The sequence below is a fragment of the Procambarus clarkii genome, chromosome 73 (genome assembly GCF_040958095.1).
Source record: "Procambarus clarkii isolate CNS0578487 chromosome 73, FALCON_Pclarkii_2.0, whole genome shotgun sequence".
Classification (NCBI taxonomy): domain Eukaryota; kingdom Metazoa; phylum Arthropoda; class Malacostraca; order Decapoda; family Cambaridae; genus Procambarus; species Procambarus clarkii.
In genome coordinates this window covers 15,682,178-15,706,733 of record NC_091222.1, presented here as the reverse complement: position 1 = coordinate 15,706,733, position 24,556 = coordinate 15,682,178, and the positions used below count along the sequence as shown (strand labels likewise).

General features: G+C 43.9%; 1 protein-coding gene across 3 annotated transcripts in view; it reads left to right on the top strand.

The window, feature by feature from the left end:
- LOC138356521 (zinc finger protein 271-like) overlaps positions 1 to 24,556 on the top strand; it is a 118,515-nt gene that overhangs the window by 37,007 nt on the left and 56,952 nt on the right. The window contains exon 2 of one of the 3 annotated variants that reach the window (XM_069312682.1): positions 21,284 to 21,413. The exons of the other annotated variants lie outside the window; for them this stretch is intronic. The gene's annotated coding sequence lies outside the window, so the exon portion shown is untranslated. The remainder of the gene's footprint in view (positions 1 to 21,283; positions 21,414 to 24,556) is intronic. 3 annotated transcript variants of the gene reach the window in all.

Sequence of the window (24,556 nt, the reverse complement as noted above, 5' to 3'; positions counted from 1 at the left end):
ACTATGATATGGCATTAGATGCTATGGAAGACAGACAAAACGCTGATGTAATTTACACAGATTTCGCAAAAGCTTTTGATAAATGTGACCATGGCGTTATTGCACATAAAATGCGTTCAAAAGGAATTACCGGAAAAATAGGCAGATGGATCTACAATTTCCTGACCAACAGAACCCAATGTGTAATAGTCAACAAAATAAAATCAAGCCCATCAACCGTGAAGAGCTCAGTCCCCCAGGGTACTGTGCTTGCTCCAGTACTTTTTCTCGTCCTCATATCGGACATAGACAAGAACACAACCTATAGCACTGTATCATCCTTTGCAGATGACACTAGGATCTTCATGAGAGTAGGCAACATAGAGGACACGGCAAACCTCCAGTCAGATGTAGATCAGGTCTTTCTATGGGCTACAGAAAATAATATGGTGTTTAACGAAGATAAGTTCCAGCTCATGCGCTATGGAAAAAATGAAAATATAAAAACGGAAACCACTTACAAAACTCAGGCAAATCATAACATAGAACGTAAAGGCAATGTAAAGGATCTGGGTGTACTCATGTCGGAAGACCTTACCTTTAAAGAACACAATAAAGTATCCGTCACAACTGCAAGAAAAATGACAGTTTGGATAACAAGAACTTTTCACACTAGAGATGCTATACCGATGATGACCCTTTTCAAAATGCTTGTGCTCTCTAGAGTGGAGTACTGCTGCACAATGACAGCCCCTTTCAAAGCTGGAGAAATTGCTAACCTGGAGAGCGTGCAGAGATCCTTTACTGCTAGAATCCACTCAGTAAAACACCTAAACTATTGGGACCGACTAAAGAGCCTAAATCTGTACTCCCTTGAGCGCAGGCGGAAGAGATACATAATAATTTACATGTGGAAAATATTAGAGGGGCTGGTCCCAAACCTGCACACAGAAATAACATCACATGAGAGCAGAAGACATGGCATGTTGTTGTTAAAGATTCGCTACCTGGAACAAAGTTCCAAGTAGCACGGGCTATGGTGAGCCCGTAGATATTAAAAAGGCATGGCAGGATGTGCAGAATACCCCCGTTGAAAAGTGGAGGTGCAACCGGTACTCTGAGAGAGAACTCTATCAACATCAGAGGCTGTTTAACACGCTTCCACTACACATAAGGGGCATAACTGGCCGACCCCTCACAGTGTTCAAGAGAGAACTGGATAAGCACCTCCAAAGGATATCTGATCAACCAGGCTGTGACTCATACGTCAGGCTGCGAGCAGCCGCGTCCAACAGCCTGGTTGATCAGTCCAGCAACCAGGAGGCCTGGTCGATGACCGGGCCACGGGGACGCTAAGCCCCGGAAGCACCTCAAGGTAACCTCAAGGTATCCCTCCATCCATCCATCCCTCCATCCCTCCCTCCATCCCTCCCTCCATCCCTCCCTCCCTCCATCCATCCATCCATCCCTCCCTCCATCAATCCATCCTTCCCTCCCTCCCCTCCCTCCCTCCCCTCCCTGCCTCCCCTCCCTCCCTGCCTCCCCTCCCTCCCTCCCCTCCCTCCCTGCCTCCCCTCCCTTCCCTCCCTGCCTCCCCTCCCTCCCCTCCCTCCCTTCCCTGCCTCCCCTCCCTCCCTCCCCTCCCTCCCTTCCCTCCCTCCCCTCCCCTCCCCTCCCCTCCCCTCCCCTCCCCTCCCCTCCCCTCCCTTCTTCCATCCATCTCCATCCTCTCCCTCCCTCCCTCCCAAGCTCTGCCTGCCTGCCTGCCTCCCTCCCTCCCAAGCTCTGCCTGCCTGCCTCCCTCCCTCCCAAGCTCTGCCTGCCTGCCTCCCTCCCTCCCAAGCTCTGCCTGCCTGCCTCCCTCCCTCCCAAGCTCTGCCTGCCTGCCTCCCTCCCTCCCAAGCTCTGCCTGCCTGCCTCCCTCCCTCCCAAGCTCTGCCTGCCTGCCTCCCTCCCTCCCAAGCTCTGCCTGCCTGCCTCCCTCCCTCCCAAGCTCTGCCTGCCTGCCTCCCTCCCTCCCAAGCTCTGCCTGCCTGCCTCCCTCCCTCCCAAGCTCTGCCTGCCTGCCTCCCTCCCTCCCAAGCTCTGCCTGCCTGCCTCCCTCCCTCCCAAGCTCTGCCTGCCTGCCTCCCTCCCTCCCAAGCTCTGCCTGCCTTCCTCCCTGCCTATCACCCAGCCTCTGCCTGCCTGCCCGCCTCCCTCCCTGCCTGCCTCCCTCCTTGCCTACCACCCAGCCTCTGCCTCCTGGCCTATCTCCCTCCTTGCCTCCTTCCCAGCCTCTTCCTGCCTGCCTGCCTGCCTGCCTACATTTCAGCCTTTCCATCCCTGCCTGCCTGCCCATCCACCCACCAGTCAGCCGTCACTGACACAATGAGTTCATTTGGAGCCAACATGGTGCACGGATGTTCCTTGATTGTGCAGATATATCCAACAAAGTCACGAAATTAACACTCCAGCCTCTTGACAAATCAAAACAATGTGCCGTGAATCTGTGACATCACAGGGTAGAAGGCACTAGAGTGCTGGACCAAGTGGATTTCTGTACAAAATATATCTTACTTGAATGTTACCTGAAAAATTACCGACACTTAGGAAATACCGGAGTTCCGGAATAACGACCAGGGTGCAGCTCCATATAAGCTGTTAAATCAAGTGGATACTTACCAAATTTCTAATGCTAGGAGGCTTTGGGTGGCACTGGGTAGAGGTGCAGAGGAATGTATCCAAATTTGAGATCGTGCAGGATGATTCTCTATCTCCTGGTTGATACCTGGTTGATGGGGCTCTTGGCTCTTCTACTCCCCAAGCCCGGCCCGAGGCCAGGCTTAACTTGTGAGAGTTTGGTCCACTAGGCTGTTGCTTGGAGCGGCCTGCAGGCCCACATACCCACCACAGCCCGGTTGGTCCGGCATTCCTTGGAGGAATAAATCTAGTTTCCTCTTGAAGATGTCCATGGTTGTTCCGGCATTCCTTGGAGGAATAAATCTAGTTTCCTCTTGAAGATGTCCATGGTTGTTCCGGCATTCCTTGGAGGAATAAATCTAGTTTCCTCTTGAAGATGTCCATGGTTGTTCCGGCAATATTTCTTAAGCTTGCTGGGAGGGTGTTGAACAACCGTGGACCTCTGATGTTTATACAGTGTTCTCTGATTGTGCCTATGGCACCTCTGCTCTTCACTGGTTCTATTCTGCATTTTCTTCCATGTCGTTCACTCCAGTATGTTGTTATTTTACTGTGTAGATTTGGTACTTGGCCCTCCAGTATCTTCCAGGTGTAAATTATTTGGTATCTCTCTCTCGTCTTCTTTCTGGTGAGTACATTTGGAGGGCTTTGAGACGATCCCAATAATTTAGGTGCTTTATCGCATCTATGCGTGCCGTATATGTTCTCTGTATTCCCTCTATTTCAGCAATCTCTCCTGCTCTGAAGGGGGAAGCGAGTACTGAGCAGTACTCAAGATGGGACAACACAAGTGACTTGAAGAGTACAACCATTGTGGTGGTTCCCTAGATTTGAAAGTTCTCGTAATCCATCCTATCATTTTTTTGGCTGTTGCAATATTTGCTTGGTTATGCTCCCTAAACATTAGGTCGTCAGACATCATTATTCCCAAATCCTTTACAGGGGTACCTCAGTTTAAGAGTTTAATCCGTTCCTGGAGACGGCTCGTATTCCAAAAACTCGTGTTCCGAAGCTAATTTCCCCATAAGAAATAATGGGAAATGAATTATTCCGTTCCTGACTACCCCAAAAACCCAGATCAAACTAAATTTTTATACCTAATTCATCTAAATAAACCTACAAAACTATGTTCAAGTTATTACTTACCTTGCTGTTGAATGCTGTAGGCGTATGGAAGATGGTGAGGAGGGGGAAGGAGGAGAGGAGTTACTGTTTGGTAGGGGAGTCCCCTTCCATTATCACATCAGGCAGTGAGGACCTTTCAGGTGTGCACTCCCTGGCACATTTTATCTGAGTGCCACTAGGTCCTGGGTGTGGCTCACTGCTCGATTTTCTCACCACAAATCTGTCCATGGAAGCTTGCTTTTCCCTTCTTCGCAAGCTGTCTCTGTAGTAAGGCATCACATTGTCATTGAAAAGATTAAGGCAACGGTCTACTACAGCTTTCTCTGGGTGAGTCTTTTCAATAATGGTTTGAATCTTTTCCCACATCTGACACACCTTCCTAATTTCTGCAGAAGGGACATTCGCTACTGCCTCATCCTCCACTGTAGAATCATCAGCTGCGTTATCTTGCTGTTCCTGTTGAAGGGCTTGAGTTCTTCAGTGGTCAGTTCTTCGTTGTGTTCTTCCACCAACTCCTCCACATCATCATCATCCAATTCCAAGCCCATTTGCCGGCCCAGAGTAACAATTTCCTCAACAATAGGGGCATCATTTACAGGCTCAAACCCCTCAAAGTCTAGTTCTCTCACACATTCAGGCCACAATTTTCTCCAGCCAGAGATCAGGGTTCTTTGAGTCACTTCTTGCCAGGCTTTGTCAACGAGTTTTAAAGCACTACAAATGTTAAAATGGTGTTTCCAGAACTCTGAGGGTGAGGTTTGTGGCTTCAGTCACTTCAAAACATTTCTGGAAAAGTGCCCTTTCATAAAGTTTCTTAAAATTTGCTATGATTTTCTGGTCCATAGGCTGAATTAGAGGAGTGGTGTTAGGAGGAAGGAATTTAACTCTGAGGAATTTATTGTATCTGGGCAACAAATCATCTTCCAAGCCTGAAGGATGACAAGAGCATTGTCGAGGAGAAGCACGGCTTTGAGTGGCAAATGTTTCTCCTGCAGATATTTTTCTATGGCAGGGCACAGCACTTCATTCACCCACTCCGAAAAAATAAGCCTAGTCACCCATGCTTTTTTATTAGCCTTCCACATCACACACAAATGGGTTTTCTGCGCTTTATATGGTTTGAAAACCCTTGGATTTTCAGAATGATACACTAGCAAGGGTTTAATTTTCAAATCGCCACTCGCATTTGAACACAGCACAAGCGTAAACCTATCTTTCATAGGCTTGTGTCCGGGCAAGGATTTTTCCTCCTTGGTAATGTATGTCCTCTTAGGCATTCTTTTCCAAAACAGTCCTGTTTCTTCACAATTAAACACTTGTTGCGGTAGGTATCCCTCAGCCTCTGCAAACTCTTTAACCCCTTAACTGCGTTGCCTCCAAATGTGACACCCCCGCAGTGTGCAGGAAATAAATTCTCTGGAAAAAATTATTTTCACCCCCGCAGTGCGCAGGAAATAAATTCTCTGGAAAAAATTATTTTTTCTTTTTAAAGTGTCAAAAACCCTTCCCTCAGTATGGGTATGTAAAAAAAAAAGTCGAAATTGTACTTACTTTGGCTGCTATGGGGTCCGGAAGTTGGGGCGTGACGTCATCATTCCCCGTGCGCCCGTGCCGTAAGCTCTCGGGGGCGGTGGGGCGCTCGGGGTGGGGCGCGCGAGTTGCCGCGAATATATTTTCGTTCATTTTTTGCGCACCTTTCCAAATACATTTTCATTGTTTTATGTGCCAATTCAACGTATAATGAACACGTACACTATAATATCGCAGTACAACATCCGTACTGTCCGTAGACACTGTGTTACGTGCATGAAACTTGTGTACACATATGCAGCACATATTTACTATGTATCATGCTAATTTGTGTATATATACAATCTATTTACACACTATACACTGTCACACACTATATACATTCACCATCAACACATTCAGAACACCGCGTAGCAGCTGCTTCGTATGGGCCAATAGCAGCTGCCTCGTATGGGCCAATATCAGCTGCCTCGTATGGGCCAATAGCAGCTGCCCCGTATGGGCCAATAGCAGCTGCCTCGTATGGGCCAACAGCAGCTGCCTCGTATGGGCCAATAGCAGCTGCCTCGTATGGGCCAATAGCAGCTGTCTCGTATGGGCCAATAGCAGCTGCCTCGTATGGGCCAACAGCAGCTGCCTTGTATGGGCCAACAGCAGCTGCCTCGTATGGGCCAACAGCAGCTGCCTCGTATGGGCCAACAGCAGCTGCCTCGTATGGGCCAACAGCAGCTGCCTCGTATGGGCCAATAGGAGCATTTGGCCATGAACACATTCAGAACACCTCTAGTGAGAGCAGCAACACCCAGCCAGTCTCCCTCACTCCAACATCTTACTCGCCAACATTGCTCCTCCCACCATATTGTTATAGTTCTTATTACACATGTTCTATATACCTATCTACATGTTTTATTTACCAGAACTATGCAAGTAAGCCGATATTGTGTCCAAACAGTACAGTGGACACTATACACTGCATGAAAAATCACACAGCAGATGACGCTACGATTACGTCACCTCCCTCACCAAAATAGCTCCTCTCAACATTCTCCTGTTGCTGTTCTTACACTATATATACCCATGTACATATGTGTTGCCCATAGCGAACCATTAAGCTAGTATGGTGAGCAAAAAAAAGAGTGGCAGCCACACACACACGATGAGGCTACCTCAATTCTCGCCCTCCCTCCCTCATCAAAATTCCTCCTTCCACAATACTACGCACAATGCTAATTATAACCACAATCCTGCTATTATCACAATCCTGGTCCCTAATTCCTGTAAATGAATAATTGACCACATGTTTATTTTGAAAAGGAACCTAAGAAATCATTTGAAGATTCCTTGATGAACGAAATAATGCTGTGGCTACCGCTGTGAGCATCGTGAACAGCATTGAATCACTGATATTTGAACATTGTACCCAGTCATTATCACACTCAGGCTCTAATATAACACTATCATAGCTAAATAATACAAGTTATATATATATATATATTTTGACATTATTAGGCGATGCTGTGGTCACATGCTGAACAGCAGTGCTGTGCGCTCATGCTGCGAGCGCCAGCCTTGGTTGCTCACACACTACTGAGGCTCCCACACCCGGGAATGTGGACCACGATTTTTTTTAAAGATGGCGTCTGTTTACAAGAGCCCTGAGGAAGCTGATGTGAACCCCATGTAGCCGCGGGAGTTTTGAATGGAACTTGAAAAATACAAATATCCGGAGGCGCATTGCGCAAACCAGACGTGAGCCTGCAGGCGCGTTGCGCAGTTTAAGGGTTAAATTCCTCAATAAATCGTCCAGCGGCTGGTTTGTCTGAGCTGGCTGCCTCCCCATGCCTTGTAACACTATGGATACCACTTCTTTTTCTAAATTTTTCAAACCAGCCCCTGCTTGCCTTAAACTCTTTCGTATCGGCATCACTCGTTGCAGGGGTTTTCTTTAGAAGGTCTTCGTGCAATACCCTGGCTTTCTCACAAATGATGGCCTCCGAAACACTATCACCCCTAAATTCCTTGTCGTGTATCCAAATTAATAACAACTTTTCCACGTCTTCAAGTATTTGTGGTCTTTGTTTCATCATTGTTCTTACTCCTTTTGCCACTTTAGCACTCATAATCTCATTTTTCTTCTTAAGTATAGTGCATATTGTTGATGTAGCTTTGTTGTACTGCCTACAAAGTTCAACAACACGTGTACCATTCTCATGCTTCTGAATGATCTCTTGTTTCTGCTCTATTGTCATCCTCACATGGGCTTTCTGGCTTTGATCCTCACCACTGGCTTTCTTGGGACCCATGGTAAGATATATAATAACAAATTGTATAGTCAAATGACCAAAAATCCAACAAAACACTGAAAACCCGGGTGAAGAATTGATGTGGGATAGTCACTGGGCGCGAGACAATGGTAAACTGAGGGGCGGAGGGGCGACAAACCACGCGCTAGGTCGGCCTGAACGCGTATCAACAAACTCACGTTCCGAGGTAACCCTCGCCTTCCGAGACAAATTTTCCGAGGAAATCCTGCTCGTATTCCGAAAAACTCGCATACAGGGACAAACTTAGTGCTTAAATTGGAAGAGGACAATGGAGCTCTTTGGAGTGAGCTTTGCACTCTAAAAGGGAGTATGCTTCAACAAGGTAAGATTATTACTGCATTAACAGACAAGGTAACAAATCAGGAGGAGCAAATCAAGGAACTAGTGAAAGAAAATGAGGCATGGAAAGTGAAGTGTGGTGACTTTGAAGAAATAAACAAGAAAATAGACTCATATGGTGAACAACTCCAAGCAAGCCTAAGGGCTAACATAGAGTTAGGTAAGGATCTCCAACTGGAAACTTCACTGACAACTCATATAGAGGAGGTGAATAAAGAACTAGAAAAGTATAAAGAAGAAATAAAAGCGACATATGCTGAAGTTGTAAAAGAGAGAGAGACTATCAAAGAAGTGTGTTCGGAAGTCAAAACCAGAAATGACCAACAAGAAGCAGAAATTAGGCAAGCAATTAGGAAAGAACTGGTTACCAACAGTAAACTGGTACAAAACACTGCAGATAGAACTAAGTCCATAATCATTTTTGGATGTTTAGAGAAGGAAATTTCATCTAGGGTGGACCGAGCGGCAGAAGAGATGAAAATCATAGAGAAAATAGTAGGTTTAGGAGAAGGCTCAAAGGAAAATGTCAGTGATTTTAGAAGAATAGGAAAATATGAGAATGAAAAGAACCGCCCCTTAAGGGTGACGTTTAATGGAGTGAAAAACATGATGGAAGTGCTAAGAAATGCCAGGAAACTGCAGAGTGATGAGGTTGGCAAATTTTGGTCAATAAGACAAGACCTCTCCAAGGAAGACAGAGAAAAGCTGAAAATGAACCTAATTGAGGCAAAACGTCTAAATGGGGATAGAAATGAAGAAGACAGAAATTCTTTTTTTTTACAAAGTGACAGGGACTGGAAAGCTTGTGAATTGGTACATAAAAACAAAGCAACAAGATCAGTAGTGGAAGGGGGAGTAAAGAGCAAAGGAAAAGGGAACATGTTCCTGAAAATGGTATATACCAACATAGATGGAGTGAGGTCAAAAACTTTGGAGTTGCAAGATATAATCCAGCTTAGGGTCCCAGATATTGTTGCATTATCAGAGACGAAACTTGAAGGAAATATAATAAATGAAGTCATATTCCCAAGAGGCTACTCGGTTTGGAGACGTGACAGGAAAACTAGGAAGGGAGGAGGAGTGGCTGTACTGGTGAAAAAACACCTGAAGGTAAAAGAGTTAATATTTGAAAACCCTCGAGATATTGACATAATGGCATTGCAGGTCTGGAATCAGGATGATAAGCTGATAATTGTAAATACCTACAGCCCACCAGCAAGCAACACATGGACAAAGGAAGAACTGGATGACAAATGAGAGGGCCTCATAATGGTCATGAGAGATATTATTGTACAAGCAGATAAAGATAAATCACGACTGTTGATACTGGGGGACTTCAACTTTAGAGCAATAGACTGGGAGGCCTATGAAGCAAGAACGGAGGACTTTTGGACATGCAGATTTGTGAACCTCATTCTGGAGACATTCTTGTATCAACACATAAAGCAAGCCACAAGAATGAGGGAAGGAGATGTACCGTCAGTACTGGATCTAGTATTCACCAGGAAAGAAGAAGAGATTTTTGACATCCAGTACCTTCCTCCCTTGGGAAAGAGTGATCACGTCCTGTTAGACATTAAATATGCTTTAAGATATCATCTAGAAGAAAATGGGGACATTGAAACAGTTGATAAACTCGATTTAAGGAGAGGCAACTATGGGGAACTTCGAAATTTTTTTAATGAGTGTAATTGGACAGAATTGTTGCTAGGCAGGGAAGTAAATGAAATGTATGCCAAATTTTTAAAACTATACGAGGAAGGCACACAAACATTCATACCAAAACAGAGATGCAGGGCCAGAAAACAGGATTGGTTCGACAGAAATTGTGAGAGGGCAAGAGACCAAAAGACACAAAAATGGAATCAGTATAGGAAGAGGCCAAACCCCTAAGCATACCAGCGATACAAAGATGCGAGAAACAACTATACAGCAGTAAGGAGAGAGGCAGAAAGAAATTTTGAAAAAGGGATAGCAGATAAATGTAAAACAGAACTGGGCCTATTCTACAAATTCATAAACAACAAATTGCAGGTAAAGGATAATATCCAGAGGTTGAAAATGGGAAACAGATTCACGGAAAATGAAAAGGAAATGTGTGAAACATTAAATGAAAAGTTCCAAAGTGTGTTTGTACAAAATGAAATCTTCAGAGAACCAGACACAATAAGAATTCCAGAGAACAACATAGAGCGGATAGAGGTGTCTAGAGATGAAGTGGAAAATATGCTAAAGGAGCTCGGGAAGAACAAAGCAGCTGGCCCAGATGGCGTTTCACCATGGGTTCTGAGAGAATGTGCATCTGAGCTCAGCATTCCACTTCACCTGATCTTTCAGGCATCCCTGTGTACAGGAATCGTAGCAGACGTGTGGAAACAGGCTAACATAGTTCCAATCTACAAAAGTGGCAGCAGGGAAGACCCCCTCAATTATAGACCTGTATCATTGACAAGTGTAATAGTGAAAGTATTGGAAAAGCTAATCAAAACTAAATGGGTAGAACACCTGGAGAGAAATGATATAATATCAGACAGACAGTATGGTTTTCGATCTGGAAGATCCTGTGTATCGAATTTACTCAGTTTCTATGATCGAGCCACAGAGATATTACAGGAAAGAGATGGTTGGGTTGACTGCATCTATCTGGACCTAAAAAAGGCTTTCGACAGAGTTTCACATAAGAGGTTGTTCTGGAAACTGGAAAATATTGGAGGGGTAACAGGTAAGCTTCTATCATGGATGAAAAATTTTCTGACTGATAGAAAAATGAGGGCAGTAATCAGAGGCAATGTATTGGAATGGAGAAATGTCTCAAGTGGAGTACCACAGGGTTCAGTTCTTGCACCAGTGATGTTTATTGTGTACATAAATGATCTACCAGTTGGTATACAGAATTATGTGAACATGTTTGCTGATGATGCTAAGATAATAGGAAGGATAAGAAATTTAGATGATTGTCATGCCCTTCAAGAAGACCTGGACAAAATAAGTATATGGAGCACCACCTGGCAAATGGAATTTAATGTTAATAAATGTCATGTTATGGAATGTGGAATAGGAGAACATAGACCCCATACAACCTATATATTATGTGAGAAATCTTTAAAGAATTCTGATAAAGAAAGAGATCTAGGGGTGGTTCTAGATAGAAAACTATCACCTGAGGACCACATAAAGAATATTGTGCAAGGAGCCTATGCGATGCTTTCTAACTTCAGAATTGCATTTAAATACATGGATGGCGATATACTAAAGAAATTGTTTATGACTTTTGTTAGGCCAAAGCTAGAATATGCAGTTGTTGTGTGGTGCCCATATCTTAAGAAGCACATCAACAAACTGGAAAAGGTGCAAAGACATGCTACGAAGTGGCTCCCAGATCTGAAGGGCAAGAGCTACGAGGAGAGGTTGGAAGCATTAAACATGCCAAAACTAGAAGACAGAAGAAAAAGAGGTGATATGATCACTACATACAAAATAGTAACAGGAATTGATAAAATCGACAGGGAAGATTTCCTGAGACCTGGCACTTCAAGAACAAGAGGTCATAGATTTAAACTAGCTAAACACAGATGCCGAAGAAATATAAGAAAATTCACCTTCGCAAATAGAGTGGTAGACGGTTGGAACAAGTTAAGTGAGAAGGTGGTGGAGGCCAAGACCGTCAGTAGTTTCAAAGCGTTATATGACAAAGAGTGCTGGGAAGTCGGGACACCACGAGCGTAGCTCTCATCCTGTAACTACACTTAGGTAATTACTCATATTCCGAGGTGCCACTGTAAATGCTGTTTTCCTACTATGGGCACATTTGATTGTGTTTTGTACCCTGTATTATAATAATAATAATAATTTTTATTTAGGTAAAGGTACATACATAAAGAGATTTTACAAAGTTTGTTGGCTTTATAGATAGAGCTAGTACATACAGTGCCTAAAGCCACTATTACGCAAAGCGTTTCGGGCAGGAAAAAACACTAATGACTAAAGCTTAAAACTAATGGGTAAAAAGAAAAAAATGCGTTCAGTATAAATAAAAATAGAGGTAAAAGAGGGGGGAACATTGTTGAAAAAGCAGCACAAATACAATTACAAATTATTACAGAAAATTACATTCAAACAGCGTTGGTTTGAAAAACAAAAAAAAACAAAAAACATACATGGGTTGACAATAGAGGGGTAAGGTAGGTTACAGGGAATTTATTAGGTATAGCTTCGGTTTTAACTTAAACTGGTTGAGAGAGGTACTGTCTTTAACATGGTTGGGAAGGTCATTCCACATTCTGGGCCCCTTGATTTGTAGAGCATTTCTGGTTTGATTAAGTCTCACTCTAGGAATATCAAAACTGTATTTATTTCTGGTGTGGTGCTCATGGGTTCTGTTACAACCTTCTATGAAGCTTTTGAGATCAGGATTGGCATTACAGTTTAGCATTTTATATATGTATAATACACATGAGAGAATGTGCAGTGACTTAATGTCTAACATATTCAGAGATTTGAGTAGGGGTACCGAGTGATGTCTGGGGCCAGAATTGGATATTGTCCTAATAGCAGCTTTGTGTTGAGTAATTAGAGGACGTAAGTGATTTTGGGTAGTAGAGCCCCAAGCACAAATACCATAGTTGAGATATGGATAGATAAGGGAGTAATAGAGAGTCACCAGGGCAGGGCGTGGTACATAATATCTGATCTTAGAAAGAATGCCCACAGTTTTTTAAACTTTTTTTGATATGTTTAGAATGTGTCCCTGGAAATTCAGCTTGTGGTCAATGAGAATGCCAAGGAATTTGCCATCTAATTTGTTACAAATTTGGGTATTGTTTATTTTGAGATTTATTTGATTAGAGGATTTATTGCCAAACAGAATATAGAAAGTTTTGTCAATGTTAAGGGTGAGTTTGTTGGCAGTTAGCCACAGATGGACTTTATTTAGCTCAGTATTTACTGTGGCATTTAGAGCAAGGGGATCAGGACTGGAGTAAATGAAGGTTGTGTCGTCAGCAAATAGAATTGGTTTGAGGTGTTGGGAGGCATTTGGAAGGTCATTAATGTAGATGAGAAAGAGGAGAGGGCCAAGTATGCTGCCCTGAGGAACACCAATGTTGATGGGTAGGGTGGGAGAAATTGTATTATTCACAGAAACACATTGGAGCCTGTCAGTAAGGTAGGATTTGAGGTATTGTAGGGAGTGTCCTCTGACACCATAATGATGTAATTTAAGAAGAAGGTTTTGGTGGTTGACAGTATCGAAAGCTTTACGCAGGTCCACAAATAACCCAACACTGAACTCATTTTTATCAAGAGCTGTATGAATCGAGTTAAGCATACTAATAAGTGCATCGTTAGTGCTTTTTTGGGGCCTGAAGCCATATTGGCAAGGGCTAAGTATATTGAGTTTGGCTAGATATGAGTAAAGCTGCTTATAGATTAGTTTTTCAAAAATTTTTGACAAGTTTGGCAGGATTGATATAGGTCTGTAGTTGTTAACATCTGTGAGATCACCACATTTGTGGACAGGCGTTACTCTCGCTTTTTTTAGAATATCTGGAAAGGTTTGGAGTTCAAGTGACTTGTTGAAGAGCAAAGCAATAGCAGGGGCTAAAGATCTGGAGGCTTTTTTGTAGATTAAAGTTGGTATCTCCTCAAGGGCACCAGACTTGGTTTTAAGGGAAAGGATTATCTCATTGACGTCAATGGAATTAATAGGCTTTAGGTACAGAGACTGGGGATAGTTCCCTGTAAGATGGTCCTTAACCCTTAAACTGCGCATGGCGTATATATACGCCCTGAGTAACATGTCCCATGGTGCGCATGGCGTATATATACGCCATAGGGTGCCAGGCCTGATTCAAATGGCCCGCAGCTACACGGGGTTCACAGTAGCTTCCTCAGGGCTCTTGTAAACAGATGCCATTTTAAAAAAAAATCGTGGGCAATATTCTCAGGTGTGAGAGGCACAGTACTGTTGGAGCAACCAAGGCCGGCGCACGCAGCATGAGCGAACAGCATTGATGTTCAGCTTGTGACCACATCATCGCCGAGAAATGTCAAAATAAATATATAATTGTTATTATTTAGCGATGACAATATTACAGATGACCAATGACTGTGATATAAATAACCAGGGTTGTGATAATAGCAGGATTGTTGTAATAATTAGCGCTGTGGGAGGAGTGATGCTGAGAGATGGAGGGAGACAGCATCGTTTACTGACTGTGTGGCTAGCTGTTATTGTTTGCATTCACCATACCAGGTCAGTGGTTCTCTATGGTGAACACAAATGTAGATACTTATATATAATGTGTGTATTAGTGTAATAACAGCAAAAGGATTATGCTGGGAGGAGCCATATAGGTGACGGAGGTGACGTCGTCTGCACGATTTGTCTAGCTGTTTAGAGGGTGGCCACTCTGCTCTTTGGGCGCACTACAAGCTTAGGTGTACAGTTACGGTGCATAAAACATGTAGATATTTATGTATAATATGTGTATATAGGGTAATAACACTGCAAAAGGTATTGTTGGGGGAGAAAGTTTAGTGCGTGTGACCTTGAAAGAGTGAGGGAGCCGCCAGCCGCCATCTGTGGATAGCGACGACTCTTAGTGCCTGAACTAACTATATCAGCTTAGCTGTACAGTTGTGGTGAACAAAATATATACATACTTATATATAACGTCTGTATATAGTGTAATAACACCACAAATGGTATTGTTGGGGGAGAAAGTTTAGTGCGTGTGTTGAGGGAGTGGCAGCGAGTGGCTGGATGGTGTGTGGCGGTAACTCCTCGTTGCTTTTCGACTCTCAATACCAACTTAGTGGTTCGTTATGGTGACCAAAACATGCCAATACTTATATATAACCCGTGTATAGAGTGTAATAGCAGCAAAAACTATTTGTTTATTGTTTTATAAACATAATAATTGAATCACTAATATGCACATCATACTTTTGAGTATAGCGATTATTAACCACTTTTATTATATAAATATATTACAATACACACTATTGAATAATATTACTGCAAAAAAACTAAGAAAAAATCAATCGGAGACATTGAAACAATTAGGTAATAATATCTTTGTGGCAACTCCCATCTGTCAACGCGGGTGACGCTGACCGGGTCTGACGACCGCTCTGTCAACGCCCACTTTTTGCCAGACTTCCTCGGTCAATTCCGCCCAAAATATGTCCCCTACGATTTTTTTTTATTTTTTCCGTGCTCAGGGGACACAAATTAACATGTTTAGAAGACGAAAAAAAATGTTTGAAATTTTTTTTTTCTTGCGCACAGGGGTGTAAATGTCCCAAGGACCCCTGAGCAGTGTAAGGGTTAATGTCAGTACTGGAAGATGGAATATCATTAGCAAGGGATGAACCAATGGAAGAGAAGAACCTATTGAACTCAATAGCAGAATCAGAGGCTGAAAGCTGACCATCGTTATTAGACAGGAGAGTCAGTTTGTTATTTAAAGACTTCTTTGATCCCAATATTTGTGAAATTGTTCTCCATGTTTGTTTAATGTTGCTCTTTATTTGGGTAAATTTATCTTCGTAGTATTTAGTTTTGGCTCGTCTAATTATCTTAGATAGCAATAATGAGTAATTCTTTGAGAATTCTTTGGAGACAATTCCTAACCTATACTTCTTCTCAAGGTCATGTTTTTTATTAATAGATTTAAGTATTCCCTTTGTAAGCCAGGGATTGTTAAGCCTTTTGGTTGTGACTTGTTTTGTAAGCATAGGACAGTGGGTATTATAAAGGCTAAGAGTTTTTTGAAGAAAAGATTGAACTGCTAGGTTGATGTCCTCTGTTACCTAACTCGGACTCCCAGTTGACATTATCAGTAGCAGTTATAAAATTGTCTAAAGCAGTTTCATTGTGTAGTCTAAAACGTATCTCTCTTGACTCAAGAGGTGGTTTGCTAATGTTAGTTAAGAGAAATGTGGGGTAATGGTCTGTAGTGCTATTGGTGATTATACCTGAAGTAATCGGAGAGGTTATGTTTGTCCAGATGTGATCTAGAGTCGTGGCAGTGCTATCAGTGATTCTAGTAGATCTAGTGATTAAGGGTATGAGGAAGCAGGAATTCATACAGTTGAGGAAGCTAACAGCAGTAGGGTGTTCTGGCTCGCAGAGGTCAATATTAAAGTCCCCTGCGATAATTAGGTGGTTTTTGTTCAGTCTGTTATCAAGTATTAGATTTCTAAGGTTTGAGTTGAATTCGGACACATCAGTGTTAGGAATTCTATAAACTGCACCCACAGACAGGATAGACTCGGCACCCTTGACTCAGAAGCTGGCGAAGATATACTCCCCATAGCAGTCTCTAGTTCTAATTTCTTTTAAGCATGTTAGTTCTTGGTGGTAGTAAAGAGCAGTGCCACCACCTCTCTGAAGTTGACGACAGTTGTGGATTGCTGAGTAGTTAGGCATGTTAAAGAGTTGAGTAGTATCCTCTTTCAACCATGTTTCAGTAAGTATAATAAAAGAGAATTTGTTGTCAATAGCTTCAATCAAGGCACTAACATCATCGAAGTGTTTACCTAGGGATCTAACGTTCAAATTGATTACAGAGATATTGTGATTATGAGTTAATACATTGTTTACATCATGTGCTGCAAAATATCTGCAATTTAGATCATTAAAGTGATTATTGTCATAGATAGTGGATAAGAGGTTAAGTTCTGGGTCTATACTTGACTGCATAAAAAAAGCTGATTGCAGGAAAAACAAGAAAAACAAAAAGAAAAAAATGTACACAATACTGTACCAAACACAAAAGGGGCTTACAGGGGTACAATGGAGTAAGGGAGTATGGCTAGGCTAGGAAACCTAGGTAATAAATGAGATTAAAGAAAAAAACATATAAACATGGACTATACAAAACACAAGATATAGATATACAAAACAAAAATATAAACAAGACTAAGCAATACAAAAAAAAATTGAGCAAAAATGAAAAATGAGGTAGATTGCTTACAGGTACTCTCAGGTACACTGTAAGTAACAATAGACAGATAATATATATCAATATAGAAAAGAATGTCACAATACAATAAGATAAGCAATTACATGAACAGATGAAAGACAAATCTGCTGTAAAATAGAAAGTAATTATAGCAAAACACAATATAATAATATAACAATACAATAAGAGCTTACAAAGTATTGAGTCTGCTAAATTAGAGAATAATTATGGCAAGACACAACAATAAATGCAAGTAAACAAAGAATTGAAACAATTAGAGGTAGAATTAAGGTCACTAGATAGCCATGGAGGATACACAAGTTTGGTGGAGAGAACAAAAAATCAGTAGAGACTGACAAGATGAATATATAAAAAAATTTGACAAATGATAATTGAAAAGTAAAATAATCTTAAAGATAATAAATTTTATTAAGCTTAGTTTTAACTTATAATTAGTATGAACTTAATTAAAAGAACAAAAATGAGATCAATAATTGATTTCAATAAATGACATAGATCAATACAAATAAATTTAAAATATAAATGGAATTTCAAAGTAAAATTTTACAATGAAACTGAGGTAGATGCTTGCATAAGTGCATGGAGACTTGATGGATTATTTAGGAAATTATATGAATAAGAGAACATTAGGTAAATGGTAAGGCAGAGACAGCACCTTAGACAAAGTTAGATTAAGTTAGGTTAGGCTCAGGCACTGAAAGAGTTATGTTTAAGGTCCTCATTTTTACCGTACATGAGTACCTGGAATTTATCACTGTTAAACATCATGTTATTTTCTGATGCCCAGTCAAAAACTTTATTAATATCAGCTTGAAGTTTTTCAATGTCTTCAGCCGAGGTAATTTTCATACTGAATTTTGTGTCATCTGTAAAGGATGATACGAAGCTGTGACTTGTATTTTTGTCTATATCTGATATGAGAATAAGGAAAAGCAGTGGTGCAAGAACTGTACCCTGAGGTGCAGAGCTTTTAACTGCGCTTGGACTAGATTTTATAATTGGTTGACCGTTACTCGCTGAGTCCTGTTTGACAGAAAACTGAGTATCCAACGTCCTACTTTACCGGTTATTCCCATTGACTTCATTTTATGTGCTATCACGTCATGGTCACATTTATTGAAAGCCTTTGCAAAGTCCGTGTATATCCCATCAGCATTCTGTTTTTCTTCTAATGCCTCAGTGACTTTGTCGTAGTGCTCAAGTAGCTGTGAGAGGCACGATCTTCCCGCTCGAAATCCATGTTGGCCTGGGTTGTGAAGGTCATTGCTCTCCATGAAATTGGTGACCTGACTCCTAATCACTCTGTCAAATACTTTTATTATGTGCGATGTTAGTGCAACGGATCTATAATTCTTTGCCAATGCTTTGCTCCCTCCCTTGTGTAGAGGGGCTATGTCTGCTACTTTAAGTGCATCTGGTATCTCCCCCGTGTCCAAGCTCTTCCTCCACACTATACTGAGTGCCTGTGCTACCGGCACTTTGCATTTCTTTATAAATATTGAATTCCATGAATTCCAATCTGGACCTGGGGCCGAGTGCATGGGCATGTTTTCAATTTCTCTTTCAAAGTCTAATGCGCTCGTGTTGATATCAGTTATATTTACAGGGGTTTGAATATCCCGCACGAAGAAATTGTCTGGATCTTCCACTTTCATGTTGTTTATTGGAGTGCTAAACATGTCCTCATACTGCTTTTTTAGGATTTCACTAATTTCTTTGTCATCCTCCGTGTATGAACCTTCACTTGTACAAATAGGTCCAATACTGGCAGTGGTTTTTGCTTTTGATTTCTCATATGTAAAGAAGTATTTTGGATTTTTCTTTATTTCCTGAATTGCTTTTTGTTCTAACTGCCTTTCTTCAGTTTGATTTGAGTGTTTCAATTTCCGCTCGATTTTTTCAATCTCCCTATTTAAATTATTCCTTCTTTGACGGGAAATTCGTGTCTGCATAAGCATTTCCGTTATATTTTTCCTTCGTTTATAGTGTCGTCTGCGTTCTCTTTCTACGTTGGATCTCTTTCTGGCTTTCCTCAAAGGAACATGTTTCAGACAGACTTGATACGCTTCCGAAGTCAGTTTTTCTATTCCTTCTGTAGGACTTGTATTACTTAGAACAGTTTCCCATGGAATGTTTGTAAGTTCCCTGTTTATTGTCTCCCAGTCTATCCTTTTATTATTAAAATTGAATTTGCTGAATAGCCCCTCTCGCTTTATCAACGTTTTAGGTCTATTCTGAGTATTGATGGTCGTTCGCACTTCAATGAGCTTGTGATCTGAGTATGTGGTATCTGATATCGGAATGTCTCTGATAATGTCTTCATTGTTCGTAAAGACCAGATCTAAAATATTTTCATTTCTCATTGGCTCCGATATCTGCTGGTTGAGTGAAAATTTGTCATAGAATCTAAGTAGTTCTCTAATCTGTGGTTGGTTAGGTCCCGATAGATTTCCTGGTATAATATTATTGTTTGCCATTCTCCACCTGAGACTGGGCAAGTTGAAGTCACCTAGGAAGATAATATCAGGTATCGGGTTCTTCAAATTATCAAAGCTATTCTCTATTTTGTTTATCTGTTCTGTGAATTCCTCGGCCGTTGCATCTGGCGGTTTGTATATTAGAATCCTGCGCCTGAGCATATTAATAATGCCGAGCAAATTAATAATGAATCCTGAGCAAATTAATAATCGTGCAAGATGATTCTCTATCTCCTGAGCAAATTCATAATGCCAATGAAGCAAGTTCAGTGACCCATTCGTTGCTGGCTGATGCTCCATGACTTGTCGATGGGAATTCAGCATCGGCAGGTGCAGCATATCTTGCAGAGCATTCGTTGCCGGCGGAGACTGCACAACTTATCGATGGGAATTCAGCATCGGCGGGTGCAGCATAGCTTGCAGAGCATTCGTTGCCGGCAGAGGCTGCACGACTTGTTGATGGGAATTCAGCATCGGCGGGTGCAGCATAGCTTGCAGAGCATTTGTGGCCGGCGGAGGCTGCACAATTTGTTGATGGGAATTCAGCATCGGTGGGTGCAGCATAGCTTGCAGAGCATTCGTTGCCAGCGGATGCTGCATGACTTTTTGAATTCCCAGTGGGTGCTTTCACGAACCGTTGAAATCATGAATTTATCTATTTTTGTCTGAATTTGATTTTCTCTGGCTAATATTCTGAGACATTGCTTTCAGCCGCGCGAGTTAACAGTAAACAATGCGGTCACATGGCCAGGGGCAGTACGTTCTAGGTCCGTGGGAAAAAAATACCTTTTATAGTACAGTAAAACCTCGATTCAACGTACCCCGATTCAACGAATCTTTGGCTAGTTCGCACACTTTTCAGGCCAGATTTACTCACCCGGTTCGACGAACAATGGTTCGCCGAAGCGGGGGATGTTCGGATTTGCTTACAACGTCGAGACAGAGTTCACAGACTGGTGGAAAACTTTCACATTCTATCACAGATTACAATTATTAATTCCTTCATATGACAAGATCGATCACACAAGTGGACCACACAAGTGAACCGCACATGTGATCCACAAGTGGTCCACAAGCTTACGATGTTGGGACAGAGTTCACAATGGTAGAAAACTTTACCATACCATCACAGATTACAATTAATAATTCCTTCATATGACAAGTTGGATCACACAAATGGACCACACAAATAGACCACACAAATGGACCACACAAGTGGACCACAAGTGGTCCACAAGCTTACGATGTTGGGACAGAGTTCACAGAGTGGTGGAAAACTGTTTCATTCTGTCACAAATTACAATTAATAATTCCTTCATAAGACAAGTTGGATCACACAAGTGGACCACACAACAAGTGAATCATATGAACCAAACACCAGCCAGAATGGTCCACAAGAAGTGACGCATGTTAACCAAACACCAGCCAGAGTCGTCCACACAAGTGAACGACTGAGTTTCAATGATTTTCGTTCACCGTTTTGTGGCACACGTATCTTTTTGTAAATTAATTTAAAGGCTGAAGCGTCAATAGCTAGCTAATATGTTGAAATCTTCTTATATACGTTTTCTGTGATGAAACAAGACGTGTGAGGGTGGACAGATAAGGGAATACTGTACAGTAAACCTCACTTTACAGTGAGGTTTCACTCACTTTCGTCTGTGTTGTCATAGTTCAGTGACCCATGGCTTTGAACGTTTCACATTAATAAATCATTTCTAAAACTGGTGTTTTAATAACTCTTTATTATCCTAATTAAACTAAACTTAATAAAACCAAAAATATACTGTAATAAGATAGATATCTGCTATTTGAGAAATTATTCACGTTATTGCAGCACAACTCCAGCACGAGTGGACAGGTCTAATCCCTGTCCATACAATACCATGCTTGTCGTGTTCGATTTCGTCGCCACAGTTCAGCGATCTACGGCTTCGAAATAATAACATTAATAAATCAGCTCCAAAGTAAGTATTTTTTATAGCTCTTATTATCGTAATAATGTTCAAAATATATAATTTCATGTAAATTGAATATTTGAGAGAAATATATGTTACTGGAAATCGAACACAACACCAGGCAGTGTTTTGTTCGATTTCGTCACCACAGTTCAGTGACCAACGGCTTCGAAATAATAAAATTAATAAATCAGTTCCAAAATAAGTATTTTTTCTGGGGGGAGTCCCGTCGGCTCCCCGGAGCTATCCCAGGCTGATATGCTAATGTCAGACTTTGGCATCAGTCATGTGTATGGAGTTCTTAGGCCTACCGGGGACCGCGGCCAGAACCGGGCCCCCTCAGAGAGGCAAGGGGAGCAATGGCCTATAGAAGCCCCCGTGTAGTTGGAAGCATTCTATGTCTGCCATCGACCGGAACAGGCACCCAGAAAGGTAAGCGCCCCAAAACAAACCCCTATTCTGGTTAAAATTGCTACCAAAAACCGAACTAGTGGATAGAACTCCCCAACCGAAAACAAGCAAACTAGTATGACGTCATACACTGCCGCGCCGCTGTCTGCGCAGCTCCCCCCTCCCCGGGAGGGGGAAGGGGGAGCCCCAGACCCCCCGCGCCGGCTACCCACACCTCAGTTCTTGAGGCTGATGCTATAGGCGATGGTCGTGTGCTCTGGCTCCGGTGTCGCTACTGCACTGTGCTTTGCGTGTGGTGTTAGTTTTGTGGGTGCGAGAGCCAGGAGTTATCTTCAGTACTCGGGCTGCATGCGCCTAGGGCTGCCTTCCCTAGGTGCCCTGTAAGTACTGCCCTTGGGGCTTGGGGCCACCTTCCACAGGCTCCTCGGGGTCTGCCTCTGCTGGTCCGTTTTACCTTTCGGTTTTTTGGCCGCCTGTTGGGCTCTTGGGTGTTCTGTTCGCGCAGGGTGCTGCTCAGCTTGTATTTCCCGACATCGCGGCCGGCTCTGTTCCTTGGGGTTCGCTGTCCTCTTGCGGGGTTTTGTTTTTCTTTTTGTTTTTGCCTGGTGGGGGTTCTGTCATTTTATTCAGTTTTTGCCCTTCCACTGTTCTCCTTGGTGGCGCCCCCTGCTAGGTCCCCGTGAGTGTACACGTCCCTGGGGTTCAGCTTTAGAAGTTTGCTTGGTAGTTTTGGGCGCCGGTTTGCAGCACCCTGCCTGGAACTACCTGAGCGCGAGTCCTCTTAAAGTAAACGCTCAGGACCCTGGGAATTCCCTAGGGGGCGCGTGGGTTCAATGGATGTGACCCCGGAGTCCCCACTCGCTGTGTGCGAGTTTGAGGGTTGCTCGGTCCCCTTGTCTCAGGGTGACCCTCATTGTTTTTGCCTCTGCCACGCTGCCTGTTGGGTCGGTGATACTTTCGACCCTGAGTCCTGTGAGTGTTGCTGCTTGCTTGTGACTCAATTTACCCAATCCTCTGATGATTCTATTCGGGTACAGGCGGCACCTGCGTTGCAGTCTAGGTTTCGTCTGTTGCAACGCGCTCGGTTGGTTGCTTCCCCGGATGCCCCGGGGCTGCCCTGCTTTGCTTTTCGAGACCCGGACTTGGGGATGGGGGTCGCTTCGATCCTGGTTCAGTCCGCACCTCCTCGTCCTTCCCCTTCTGTTCGTTCTGGTCCCCCGCCCCTGCTTCCGGCCCCGAAGCGTCTGAGGGTTTCGGGGTCGGAGCAGGGGTTACTTGATCTTGAGACTCGGGCAGCTTCGGGGGTTGCCCCTTCCGGGGGGGCGGCAGAGGCATTCGAGTCCTGTCTCCCGGCCGAAGCTTCAGGGTCTGACCAGTGGGCCCCCCTTCCTCCAGCTTTTCCGGCTGCTCCGTCCTTGTCTTGTGGGGTCGGGGCTTGGGGAGAGGACTCGGCCTCGGGTCTTGTGGTGACGGACCTCGAGGCTGGGGAGGGGCTGACTTGGGGGCCCGCTGGACCCCGCCTGGGTTTTTCTTCCCACTGAGCGGGGCTTATTGTTACAAGGAGTGGGGTTTTCTTTTCCCCCCTCTGCGTACGAGTTGGATTTGGTGTCAGCCCCTCCCCGGGTTCGGTTCCGTGTTCCCCCGGGTATGTCGGTTCCGTCCTTCCGGAGGTTTTCGGCTTATCGCATCCAACCTGGTGTGGTGCGAGCGGCCTTTGCAGCTTACCTCCTGCGTGACCCGGATTATGCCTCGGAAATGGATCCGTCCACGTTCAGGTTTGGGACTTCGTTCCCTTTCTGGCTCGGTTACGAGGTTCCGGAGTCGTCCTGGCTAGCAGACTGCCCCTTGTTTGGTCTGGATTCCTGGCATTCCTTCTGTCGTTCCCGCACGCTGGAGTGGCGGGAAGCTTCCACGGTGCTTCAGGTTTTCCTGGGGGGTGAACTTGAGTACCTGAATGAGTGCTTGTTTGCCCCTGCCCTTCCCCGCGATGTGGGCGTTATTCAGCTCCATGTGCAGGTTCCCTCCCTTTCGGCGGCGCTCGTTGCGGAGGACTTGCGCGCCCGGGGCCTTTTGTGTTCGGCCTTGTGGTTCTTTTCCCTCCTGGAGCTGTCTTCGGATTGGCTCGTGGAGGATGTGGGGACGCTTGGGTCCGTCCCGGGGTCTGGCACCTTGTCCTCGGCTGCGCGTTCGTCGGCTGCCTTGTTGAAGCTGTTCACGCCGATTTTGCGGGATGCGGTTTCCCTGTTCTATGCTTCCCGTCTCGCGTGTCGGCAGGCGGTGCTGGGTTCCTCCGTGGAATCTGCTTGGGCTCTGGCTCTTAGGCGTTCTTCACCTTTTTGTCCTCTCCTGTTTGGGGAGTCGGCTGTGGCGCAGTTTATTCAGGCTGCGTCGGCGGCTTGTCGTCCGATGTCGGACTTGTTGGTTTTCCGGGGGTCCTGGTGTGAGTCTTCCCTGAAAGGTCGTGCCAGGGCTCGGGGTTCCTCTCGTCGTGGTAGGCCTCTGGTGTCAGGTTTGGGGTTGGCTCCTCCTGCGGACCCTCCCTCGTCTGGTCGGCGCGGTGTTCGCGCTGTGCGGGGTTCTGGGTCTCGTAAGGGTCGCCGGCCCTTTCGCGGTTTGCCCCCTTGACGGGGCGATGGGGGGGCGGCTTGCACTGTTCGCCCACGCCTGGTCCCACGATTCGTGGGCCTTTCGGGTCGTGTCTCGCGGCCTGCGGTGGCGTTGGGTGGCCCCTCCCCCCTTTG